We start from the raw sequence: 13,143 nt of genomic DNA on the forward strand, positions 1-13,143 counted from the left end.
ATCCTTTGCTTACTATTCGCCAGATAGAAGCTATAGATTCCATGTTTATGATAGCGCTCCCACTCAATTGCACTACCGTGTTCCCAAAATGTACGTATCACCCTGACCTAAAAGTAGGCTTAACTAACAAATCAAAGAACACGAATAGCCTTTCAAGATTGAGCCTAATCATAACAGGATTAAGAACATTTGATCTAGGATCAACTAGGCGATATTGACTTGAATAGATATTACGGTAAGTTTAATAAATCTAAGTCAAAGTTCAATATCGGTCCCTTCCGATGCATACTCCATGCATCCAACCTGAGCTTTACTTTAACCAATGCTCTGGAAAGAACATAGCACTTCTCCAAATGCAAGTAAACTCTGTTGTAGATTATCATATCAGTAAAACCCTATGTCTGATAAATCTAGGAAAACTTTATTCACATAGTCATGTTTACTTTCCAATGTGTTGACGGCACAATAAATAGGATCAAGTATGTGAAAAGGATTTCAGATGAATTCATACATTATATATATATAATCATGCACTAAATCATGTGAACCATGCAACATTAAATGTTATTTCTGGTCTATATTAATAAGTAAATCTGATTATATTGAAATGAGTTTTATTTAGGGCATAAAACCCAACAGATACTACGTCATGAAATTCATTGAAAGTTTCATGATGGAACAAGATCCAATACGTCAATTAACAGAAATAGTAAAACAATTAATAAGTAATGTAAATATTATTTTTTTTTCTTTTGTTTTAATAATAGGCCTTTTTACTAATTAATATATAATTTGGTTTTACAAGGTAGGTTCAAGACCTCGTACTCAAATGACGAGATAAATCTTATACGTGATCAATGGGTTGATTATGTGAAAGCAGAGGTGGTGCGACAATGGCTATTATGATGATCAATGTATATCTCAATTTATGTTTATACTTTACATTAATTAATTACTTTCATATAATTAACGATATGTATATTTCTTTCTTATTCTTACAATGTAACGACAAAAAAAAACATCATCGCTGAAAAATAATATTTTAAGAAACAAAAACTGTATAGCTTACACTATAAATCATTGCTTATAGTAAGGTGATGATATAAAATTGTGCCCTATACTCCACAGTGTATGCTACAATTTTACACTGTCGGGAAAGGTTTTTTACGACGATTTTGAACCGTCGCCTATTCCATTCGTTTTACGATACTTGAATAAGCGATGATTATAGAAACTGGCAGGAATATTTTACTCAACTATTTAAAACTGTTGAGAAAATCTAATTATTGTTTAGTAGTGTATTTTAGTTTGTTTAGTCTTTTCAATGTGCACTCTATGCCTTTAGTGGCATTGGTGGCTTTTTTTTTTTTAAGTTTATATTCATTTTTATGCTCTTGTGTCAGCTTTGAGTTTTTTGCTTATTTATTTATCGGTATAGTTAGGTGACAGTTAAAATTATTTTTTAGTGAAATTGTGTGGTTTTTTTTGCCTGACGTATGACCTTTGTTTAACAATATTAAATCAAGTTTAACTTTTTTTTTTCACTCCTGACCGAAAAACTGAGCTTATATATTATATGATATGTACCACAATTTATAACCTTTTTTTTTTATTTATTTAAGCGTTCATATATTATAATTATGTTTTAAATGGGACTCGAACTCAGAACTTCCAACACACACCCACCTATGTCCACTTGAGCTAGCCTAAGTACAATTTAATAATTTATAACCTTTTAACTATTGTATTTCTAATAATTATCATCATTATATTTTTCTTTCATAAATAAGTTCTGTCTGCATTTAACATTTTCTTTTGGTAAAAAATTAAAAATAAAATTGTTTGATTGCGCGGGAAAATCAAGTACACGTGGAAGTAACGCAAGCAATCTAAATAGTTGTTTTGGTTTGATTGGACTGGAATGGGGAGATGGCTGCGAAATCAGACCGTTGAGTTCAAATTTTGAACGACGATAATCACTGTCAGCACCAAACTAAGACAAAATTAGAAAAAGATGACAATTATTACTATTCCACTACTCTTCCATATTTATTATTATTGTGATTGTGAGAGTGACTTGAGTCGAGTTTGCATTTCTCTTTTTTTGGCGGGAACCCTACGCAACCAACCATACCCATATCCATATATGTAATAATAAGATTTTATTTTAATTTTATACTATATTTTAAACAAATAAATAATGTTTAAAAAAAATAGAAAGAAAAGCCAACAGAAGGAAGTAGTTTGTGCAGGCTAGCCGGCAGACAGACCCCACCACTCCATTGTATGTGTCTGTCAATGTCTCCAATGCCTTTACCTTTCTTCAACGCGCTACCCATCTCGTTTAAACTTCACATTCTTCCTTCTTTTTTTTAAGTGCAAATTAAAAATACCATAATAAGTTGATAAATACAATACATTTTTCAAAAATAAAAAACATACAATATAATAATGAACCTTCTTTCCTAATCTCTAACTCCTCATTTGTGGAATGAAACCACACCGTAGAAAATAAGTCATAAAATTTGTCTATTTTGAAAAAACACATGAAAGCATTTCCCGCTATTTTGACTAACGGTGCTGTCGTTTTCGGCAGATAGGGTACCAATAGTCATTTGTTTTTATTGGTATGTATTAACTATTTAAACCACCAAAATCCACTACCACCATTTATTACAAATGAAATTTAAAAATATATATATGTAATTATATTTAATTGTTTTGGCGGGAGTTTTTGTTGATATTATTAAATAGGATTGAGGATTGGGGTTTTGGGTCCGTAGCAGTGGAAATGCCGTGAAAACAGTGGAACCATCCAATGTTTGATCTGATGGGTATGGAATGATAAGGGGTCACGGCGCCGTCACGGATAGGATTGATTTGATTGAATCCCCGTTAACTTAAGAGAGAAGAATATGGCGGGAATTAGGAGAGAGGACAGTTTAGACAGCTGAATCCGTAGGAGATTGCCACGTGTCAGGATTTAGATTCTACGTTTGAGGGCAAAAGATTTTGTGTGTTATGGGAATTGGGATAATACGGATCCTACTTGTCCAGCTCAAATGAATCAATTCACGGGTTCTTTGTGCCTGTCGTACCAATGCATTCCCATACTTTACTGTTTCGCTATTTTAAAAAAACAAAATAATAATTTTTTTAGGGATTTTTTTAATATTATATTTAAAATTAATTTTATTTATAAAAATACCTTTAATAAAATAATTTACACAAATATCGCTGTATTATTACAGAAAATAAAAATAAAAAAAAAACTGAAAAAATCTCGTTTCCACAAATTTTCGCTTTTTAGGAGAGTTGAAAAAGACAACCATTTAGTTGTTTTTGATGTGAATAAGATATCAATTAGTTACTTTTCCATTAAAAAAAGTTATTTTAGAATTTTACACATATATAAATAATAAAATAACTATTTTAATATTTATTTTTTTAATGTAACTCATATGATGTTTCAGATATTATTCAATTTATTTATAAATTATTTTTAGTTTTATAAAAATAAGTTTATCTTCATTTAATCTTATAATGTCTAAATTTAAAAATATTGATGTCCATGTGATCACCTTAAAAGTTACGGGTTAACCAATAAGTATATTTAATTTTGTTTAAACGAAATGTTTGACTTTTTTTAAAAAAAAAATTGCAACTTATATGATATTTAAGATATTATTTAATTTATTTACAAGTTATTTTATAAACATATCAAAATAGTTTTATAAAAAAAAAATTATTTATAATTTAATCTTGTGACATCTAAAAATAAAATAAGAAAATACTTTTTAGTAACATATCAAGTTATTTGGTCCATTAATTTTGTTTAAGTTAAAAGATTAATTACTTAAGAAAATATAAAAGAAATAAAAATATTAAATTTGATTTCGATTATCTTTTTTGATAACGTCCAAAAAATATATAGTTTTCACATATTAAAATGATCATCTTTAAAAAATTTGTGACGATATAAATCTTAAAAAACAAAAACAATTAAGTTTTTTAAAATTTATAGAGAGAGAGAAATGAGTATATGAAGTTAGAAATTTATTTATAAAGTTTTTAAAAAATACAAATAAAATAAAACTATTTAGATGTCATGTCATTACAAAAAAATAACAAAATAAATAAATAAAATTGTAGTTGATGTTCGAAAAAAAAAAAGTTCAGAAATAAAATTAAAAAAAAAAAAGAAAGAGAGTCTCTAGACTCTCTCTCTCGTCAACTAGTAAACAAAAAAAAGTAAGGCTGAATTTTGTTTAGGTACACGCTTACTAATATTGTTAAAAGAGTTTCGGTATTGACCGTATTTAATTATTGGACGATATTTAAATAAATATTTTAAAAAATACGTATTGTGAGGTAAATATTTCTAATTTTTATAAGTGCTTAATTTATTGTAATTAACTCCTAATTTTAATATTTTAGTGGTAAAATTTTCAAAATTTGTATTCTATTAGTAGTTTAATATTTCCATTCATTTTTTATGTTAAGTACCATATTGGAATATCTACGTGTACACTGACACAATTTTATTAGTCCACATAAATAATTATTTAAAATAATAAAAAAATTATAAAATAATTTGAAATTAGGAAAAAGAAAATTAAAATAAATAAAATATAAAACATAATTAAATTAAAAACTAAAAGAAACCCTAATTTTGAAACCTAAAATTATCACACATCCACATCTCTCTCTCAACCGCATCTTCCACCCTCTCCTTCATTATCGCACCTCTCCCTGTGTTCATTATTGTATAGCCACCCATCCATTCTCCGACCACCCCAAAAACCCATCCACAGCCAAAATGGAAGCCAAACCACCATTTGAATAATCCAACCACCATCACCATGATTCAAACACAATCACACATCTCATATCCAAACAAAGAAAAAAGAAACAAAAACCTATTTGTTTTTTTCTCTCTAACTTCTTCATCATCTTTCTTGCATCAATGGAACCCAAATCAGCTCCCAAACAAAAAATTGATTCCACATTCCAATTTAACATTTGAAATCTCTAATAAATTTCTTTTAACATTCCGAATCCCAAACAATTAGCAAAAAAAAAACAAAATAATAGGAACAAGATTTGGTCTCTCAATGGTGTTCTTCCACCTGGTTTTCACTACAAGAAAACCCTCTTTTGCCGGCGCAAGGCATTTTTGCGCCAGCAAAAGTACACTAACTGCGCCGGCAAAGCTTATCTGGGAAGCTTGGTCGGTAAAGGACTTTTTACCAGCGCGTAGAGTAAATGCGCCGGTAAAACTTCCTTTTACCGGTGAGCAATTACGCCGGTGAAAAAAAAGCGCCGGTGTTAAAAAATGCCCTTATTTGCTATGAACCTGCTTTGATAAGCTTTTGCCGGCGCAATAGTGCGCCGGCAAAACTATTGGCGCCAATCTGACGGTTGGCGGCAATAGTTTTGGCCACTTTTTACCGGCGCACTAATGCGCCGGCAAAAGTATTTATTTTTTTAAAAAAAAATTAATTAATTATATTTAATTAATTATAATATTAATTAATTAAATATAATTAATTAATTTTTTTAAAATAATTATAATATTACATTAACAAAAAAAACCAACATAATTTACATTAAAAGATAAACCAACATTAATTATATTATGTTTTACTAAAATCAGTATATAAACAAAATATTAAATGTTCGAATCGGATAATAAAAAACGTAAAGTTCTATGGGCGGGTAATGTCGTCATCGTTGTTTCTCTGAGGCTCGGGAGGCTGCGATGACGATCCAGCACTAGGAGTGGGCAATGGTGGAAGATCCATGGGAGGCAAGTTGAAACCCGGCACAGCTCGAGAAAGATACTCAAACTGATCTTGGAATCGTCTGAGGTAGAGTTGTTGTGTCTCATATTTCTACCTCGCATATTGAGTTGTCTACTCTACTTCATCCACTTTTTCTGTAAAGCCTCGTACTGTTCCATTGTAACAGTCGGTGGGGCCGAAGAATGCGTGGCATGTGCTCTTTTGGCCCTAACTCCCTTCAGTCTAGGGAGATGGCCAAAGCCTCTAAGATGTCGAGATCGTTCCCCGAGTACTTGTGTCATAACAGGTAAGTCTCGGGGGTACTGTGTAGGATCGACAGCAGGCTCATCAGGCTCATCTTCAGTGGGCACTGGTTGAGTTGCCGCTATTTCAACCATTTGCTCCTAAAACAAACAAATAAGTAAAATGGTTAATTTTAATACAAAATAAATTGAAAGAAATAAATAAAAATTAAATTAAAATGTAAACTTACGTAAGCTTGTTGCGCGAACTTGTTGCGCCAATTGTTGCCTTTATGGTGAAACTTTTGAAAAGTTTCCACCGCAATTTTTGCGCTCTCCCGTGCTCAAGTTAGCCTATTTTCAAGAGAAAATATATTAGTATTGTTATTTTAGTAGAAAAATTTAAATGAATGATAGTTAAATATAAACTTACCCCCTCGACAACATGTGAAACAATAGGCTTGGAGCCCCAGCCTCCTAGAAGTTTCATCTTACCCCGACTTTGTTTATTTTTCGCTGCTCTCGCCTGAAATTAATAATATTTCTAACAATTAATTATTTATTATTGACTATATAAATTAAACATTACTAAATTAAACATTTTAAAAAATGTACCTTTTGTTTGTCTGTGCTCCAATAAGCGATGCAGTCACTCCACACCTCTTGAGTTACTCCCTCAGGAGGTGACATGTCGACCCTCTCCTATCCAAGCTCCTCAATGTTTTGTATCCACTTTTTCTTGCAGTCTGCCCTCCAGTCACGTAAACCCTTTGACATTTCGTACTCACCGTAGTCTACGAATGTAGGGTTATCTCGTGGGAGGACAAACTTGGTCTGCAAAAAGTTACATATTAATACATTAATTACAATTTAATAAGAGTATAGTAATTTAGAAATTAAAAAAAATTATTAAGACATACCTCAAGTCTATCCCAGAGTGCATTGATGTCAGCTCTACTGACATCTTCCCATTTGAATATATTGATGGGGATAGACATCCGAGTCATCCATTTAGCCATATTATTGAATTTCTTTCCGTTTTTGCCGACGGGGGTGCCAGTCTCTGCGTGCAACTCAATCTGTAACTTGGGAGATTGTGTTTTGGAGAGCTCCTCCTCAACATTCTTGCCTTTATATTTACCTCTGACCCCTTTCTTTTTCGAATTGCTGCCACCTGGTGTAGACATACTACATATACAACACATATTGTTTATTTAAAATAAACTAACATATTCAAAACATATTAAAGAAGAAGGGTTGTAATTTTTATTTTATTTAAAACACTATTTCAATTACAATTCATCATCCTCATCATCAGTTACATATAGAGCATTATCATCACTGTCACTCTCTAATTCTAAGGAGTTGTCTTCTTCGGTATTTAGACCCTCGTTGTCATCATTGACAATGAAATCATCTAATTGTTGAGGCTGTGAATTCACACGATGGATGTTTGCAACTTCAGTTGGGTCGACATCATGGCGAACATAGTCAACATCATCCAACTGTGGAAGTTGAACAACGAACTTGGTTTCAAATTTAATTGTTTTCCTGTACAAAGGGTGTCTCCCCATCAGTGTCCGGGAAGTCCCAAACATTTCGCGGTATGTACTCATTTACAATCAGCCAGTCTTTACCGTTCTTCAAATCAGGAATGTAATAGATCAATTTTGCTTGAGATGCAAGTATGAACGGTTCATTTTGGTACCACTGTGGGTTGACGCAAATGCTAGTAATAACACCGTCACTATCCATTCTACTCCCGTTAGTGTCAAAAGTGAATTTTCCAACTTATTAATTTCTCATGCCTCTACTATAGACTCAGAATTACACTTTTAATTACATAGAACGCTCTATAAATACGCTATGAATTAGAAAAATGGGAGTTTTGATGATTAGAATAAAAATTGCAATAATAAAAATTAAAGAAAATAACAAATTTAAAGTGAGACTACAATATGAGAAACTAGTTAAATGTTATTCTCCACCCTCGACAATCATTCCTAATTTCTATTAAAGAATGTAATTTTCAGTTTCCAATCAAACTATTAATCCGTAGATAAAGCTGAAGCAGTCAAATATCTCAATCTCCCTATTGTATGTAATCAAGGCGAAGCGCTCAATAATTAACTATTTTACCTAAGCAGTAAATCCATGAAGCATGCAATTTATTTAACTTAGATAAAGCTTTGAGTCTTATGGAGATATACTATTCTAGGCAACAAATCAATGAAGCATATAATTCATGTAACTTAGGGTCTATTCTTCATCACAAATAAAAATTGCAATTTGTCACAAACACTTACAATCCTAGACTATTAGGTGAATATTAATCCTAAGATGACGGAAGATTAAAGTAAAACCTAATTTAGTGGCCATCTAAACAAGATTAAAAGAATAATCATGACATTGACATAGAAGAATAGAAGCAATTTGATATATAATGGAAACTAAAAATTAATATTCAATAATAAAATTAAGTATTCATGTCTCGAGTTTTGAAATAACCCTTAACTAAAAGAAAACTACTTTGAACTAGACATTATAACGAAAATCATAATATTTAGTGAGAGTAGAAGGAGAAGAAAAGAACTAGAATGAAGCCGATCTCCGTCTCTTCCTTGCTATCTCTTCGAGTTTCTCTCTCTAATTTGTAGTTTTAGAATCAATAAATTCATAGCCTAAGAGGTCCTATTTATAGTGCTTGAAAAGATAGATGAAACCCCTTAGAATTAGGATTCTATTTATTGTGCTTGAAAAGATAGATGAATCCCCTTAGAATTAGGATTCTATTTATAGTCTTAGGAAATATCTCACTAAAAGAAAAGATAACTCATCTTTTTTAAAAAAAAAAAGATAAAAAATCGCAACTCTACTTGAAAAACTCTCTTTTTTTCTTTTTTTTTTTAGAAATTTCCTACTGCGATGACTGATAGTATTTTAGCCATAACTCTCTCGATATTACTTGAAATTGGACGACTCAAGATATTCTAGAAAGCTAAGAACGAGATCTAAAACATTTATGTTGAGCTCTAAGTTCAGTTCTGCCTCTAAAGTCATACAAATTTGAAATTAAGTTATACCTTGTAAAATCGAGCTCTACTATTTTTCACCAATATATGCTAAAATCCCTCCAAAAGACTCTAAATACATGAATAGTCTTTAAAATAGCCTAAAAAATTAAATTCACACCAATCAATAATTTAAAGAATCAATTTAAGAATATTAATACATAAATTGATCATATTTATTAGACAAATATAGACTCATCAGTATTCACTTCTCGAGTTGTTGTTGTCTTGGGTGTTTCCACCCGTTCCCGGACCTAGCCGGTTAAAGATTGCCATTTGGGCGACTTGCTCTTGGATGATTTGGGGAGGAATTTTACCTTGTTGGCCAACTAGAGGTGCACCACTAAAAGGCTGGCTGGCCAAAGGTTGGCCAAGTGAGGGTGTTATTTTGCCAGAGGTCCCTGGCCAGCTTTCCAAGTTGTTCCTTGCCAGAGTTTGGCTGTTTCCACCACCATATCTATGTGGAAAGACTTGTCCAACTTCGGGTAGCGGAAGGTCTGTCCTAGTTCCTAAAGAATTTGGTTGAACTGTTTATCTGTAGACCCTGCTCGATTTGTCGACTAGTCTCCCTAAGAGAGGGGATCTGATCAGACCCTAACCTCTCAAGGTAGTTTTTGAACTGCCTTATCATGTCACCAGCTTCTCTGTTACAACATTCTAGCTCTGCTTGATGAGATCGGAAGATGTACTCTCAGTCATCCATCCATCTCAAAAATTCATGTCTCTATTGTGCAAATGCATCGCAACCAATAGCGTGTGGTTCTTCAGTTTAGCTGACTTGGAAGACAGCCTCTCTAAGTTTGGCCAACTTGAGATCTTCTCCCAAATCCACATAAGGCTCGCGAATTACTGGCTTGCTGATTCCTGGCCCCGTTTCCCTAGCATAAAATTAGGGACTAGAGTCAATATGGTGCTCAGGGGTTGCTCCACGTTGGCCAAACCCTCAGTACAAGGTGCCAAAGGTGGATCTGCCCTAGGCAGCAGAGGTTGGCCATTGGGACCAACCGGGTTGGCAGTGTCAACTTGACCAGTCGTGGTGGTCAAGTTTATTGTACCTGCCGGGTTGGAAGAGTTGGCCACATTCGTTAAATTCATGGACATTCCAGTTGTGGCTAGAACAAAACCATTGGGATCAACATTCATAGGGTCTTGAGGAAGACCCGATGAGGCAGGAGTTGTAGCTGGCCCGATGAGGCAGGAGTTGTAGCTGGCCCGAAGAGGCAGAAGTTGTAGCCGGAGTTCTCCTTGTGTTAACCATGGTGTTAGATCAAATAAATTGACAATGCTTTCAATGAAAGCACCAAACTGTTGACCTCAGATTTGGTCAACCGACAATAGAGTTGTATTTATGACTGATACTACAACGTGTACACAATAAGAACAAAAAAGTAAAAAGACACAATATTTTCATAGAGGTTCGACCCCCTTATTTAGCGGGTAATGACCTACTCCCCTTTTTGTTGTATTAATACCAGAGATAATACTACTCAGATCATAAGGGTTGTGGATTCTAAAATGGCTTTCTTAAGATTACAAGAGTGAGAATCAGTAGGTAAATCTCAAGTAAGAGAGATGAGGGAGACTTAGTCTCTTCTACAATGCCTAGGGCGTGTATAAGAGATAGGAAGAGATAGCAAGGGTTTCAGACTTAGAGCTTGACAGCTTAGGATGCTTGATACTTAGAGAAATTAGGTTTAGGTTGATGCTCTTTATATAGGAGAGCTTACAAGAGAATAATAACCTAATATCCCTAGAAAAATTAAAAAAAACTATAATATATTTGTTATATAATAAAATAAAAATAATTAATAGGTTAATTATCCCCCAAGAATAGGTAAATAGCTGATATTTATTCCCTATTTTTGTGGGTTATTGAAGCCCAATTCTTAGCTTGGATTGTTGTCCCAGATGCAAGCTGCACATCAAGTGCCTGCCAGGGTCAAGGCTGCACACTAAGTGCCTGCCAGGGTGCAAGTTGGACAGCCAAGTGCCTACTAGGATATAGGCTGACCGACCCTTCCTCTACTGGAGGCTGGCCGACCTATGTTGGCCATAGGGCCGACCAGAGGGGTCCGGCCAGACCCCTTTAGGTGGCCAATTCATTGTCTCTTTGTCATGCTTATGTATTCTGACTTCCTGTCAACTAATATGTTGTATACGATGACTTGGCCTTCTTATTGACAAGTTGTACTCCACGTGGTATTAATCTTGCCCACGTAAACATGCCACATTATGTGGACAAAATTTGGGATAACAATCTCCTGTGCTCACTGTTCATTGGGATCGTGACTTTCTGGGGACGTTTCACAATAGGTAGAGTTAGACGGCTATTGACCCTCCTCTCCAATCGACGGTTGCTACCACCTTTGTGATGCTTGAGTTACAGCAGCTCTCTCTTCAGGTAGCTCCCAAATGGACCCTTATTGGTTGTCTCAAGTTAACACAAACACTCCTATTAGTTCTATGGGCAATTATAGTAGCTTGGGCGTTGTAATTAGAGACGAGGTGGGAGTTGTTCGTGCTTTGGAGTTGGTGTTTGGATGGTTGTTTCATGCCTATGGTGATTGAAGCGTTGGCTATTAGAAAGGCTTTGTCTCAATGTCTTTCTTTTGGGTATTAAAAATCATTATTGAGTTTGATTGCTTGAATATTGTGTTTAAAATTGAAAACAATCTCTCTATTATTTCTTCTTTGGGTCTAGTATTGGATGATATTATTGGTCTTTATAATATGCTAAAAGTTATTATTTTTATCCATTATAATAGGTCTTGTAATGGTGTTGCTCATACATTAGTCAAACTTATTTTCATACAAGTAATAGTATGTTTTGGTGGCAAGGAGTCTTAATATTCAAGATTTATTGTGGATTTGTTGCTAGAGGATGCTATCTTTGAATAAATTCTTGTTCCCACCATTTAAAGTACTTGTTGCTTTTAGTGTTTGGTGATTGAAACTTTTTTCCTTAAAAAAACATAATAATAATAATAATAATAATAATAATAATAATAATAATAATAATAATAATAATAATAATAATAATAATAAAAGATATTTGCGTCATAAATACCTTATGTTTTTAATTTCATACACTTAAATATCACATCTTTCTTTTCTACAAATTAAATACTAAACGTTACATTTTTTCTACTTCTACTAATATGCTAAATGTTAACTGGACTATTTCCTATGCCACATGTCATGCTCTTATTAGTCCATCTCATTTTTATTTTAAAAGGTAATTAAAATATTATTTTAGAAAATAAATAAAAAAGAAAAAAAAAACACTTATCTCGGCATAAAATAATTTTTTAACTGGTTATCAAAATACAATTCTCTAACCAATCAAGATTTTTCAAAATAACAAAACATGTAAAGTAAAGGTATAATCAACTAATAATAATATATTAAAAATCAAATCATATACAATAAACACTATTTACAGGTTGCAAAAAAATTAGATACGTTTTTTCCGAGAAGAATTGAAAAGAAAAAAAAAGAATATTAGTTAAGGCTTTGATATCATCCTTCTCTAGGTCAGGTATAGGGGAAGGAGATTCCATGACGTTGGGCTCATTAGGAGAGGAAACAGAAGTCCATCAGGCTCTGGGGTTATTCTTAAAGTAGACGGCGGCAAACATTCAGACATATTCATTAACATTGGGCAAACAAGAGGAGAAGCAGAAGCTAAGGGGAATGCAAGAACGTGATTTGGGGCTTTGGGTGGTGTTAGGGCTTCAAATCTAGATGATTGGAGCTGGCTTTCTAGGGGAAGAGGTTGAAGGAGAAGACAGTGGCGATTACGAAGGAAGAAGAAGACAGTGATGATTAAGGAGAAAGAAGAAGGCAGTGGTTATTAAAAAAGGCGGTGATTGGGGCTCTGGGCTATTTTAGGGATCTGGGCTCTAGGTGATTAGGGCTGGTTTACTAGAGGTAGAGGAAGAGGAAGAAGAAGAAGAACACTGTGGAGAAGGAGGAAGAAAGAGTGTGGAAGGAGGTCAGGAAGAAGCTCAACCCAATTTTTATGTCGACCCTACGAGCACATCGTCG

The sequence above is a fragment of the Cannabis sativa genome, chromosome 1, assembly GCF_029168945.1.
Source record: "Cannabis sativa cultivar Pink pepper isolate KNU-18-1 chromosome 1, ASM2916894v1, whole genome shotgun sequence".
Lineage (NCBI taxonomy): Eukaryota > Viridiplantae > Streptophyta > Magnoliopsida > Rosales > Cannabaceae > Cannabis > Cannabis sativa.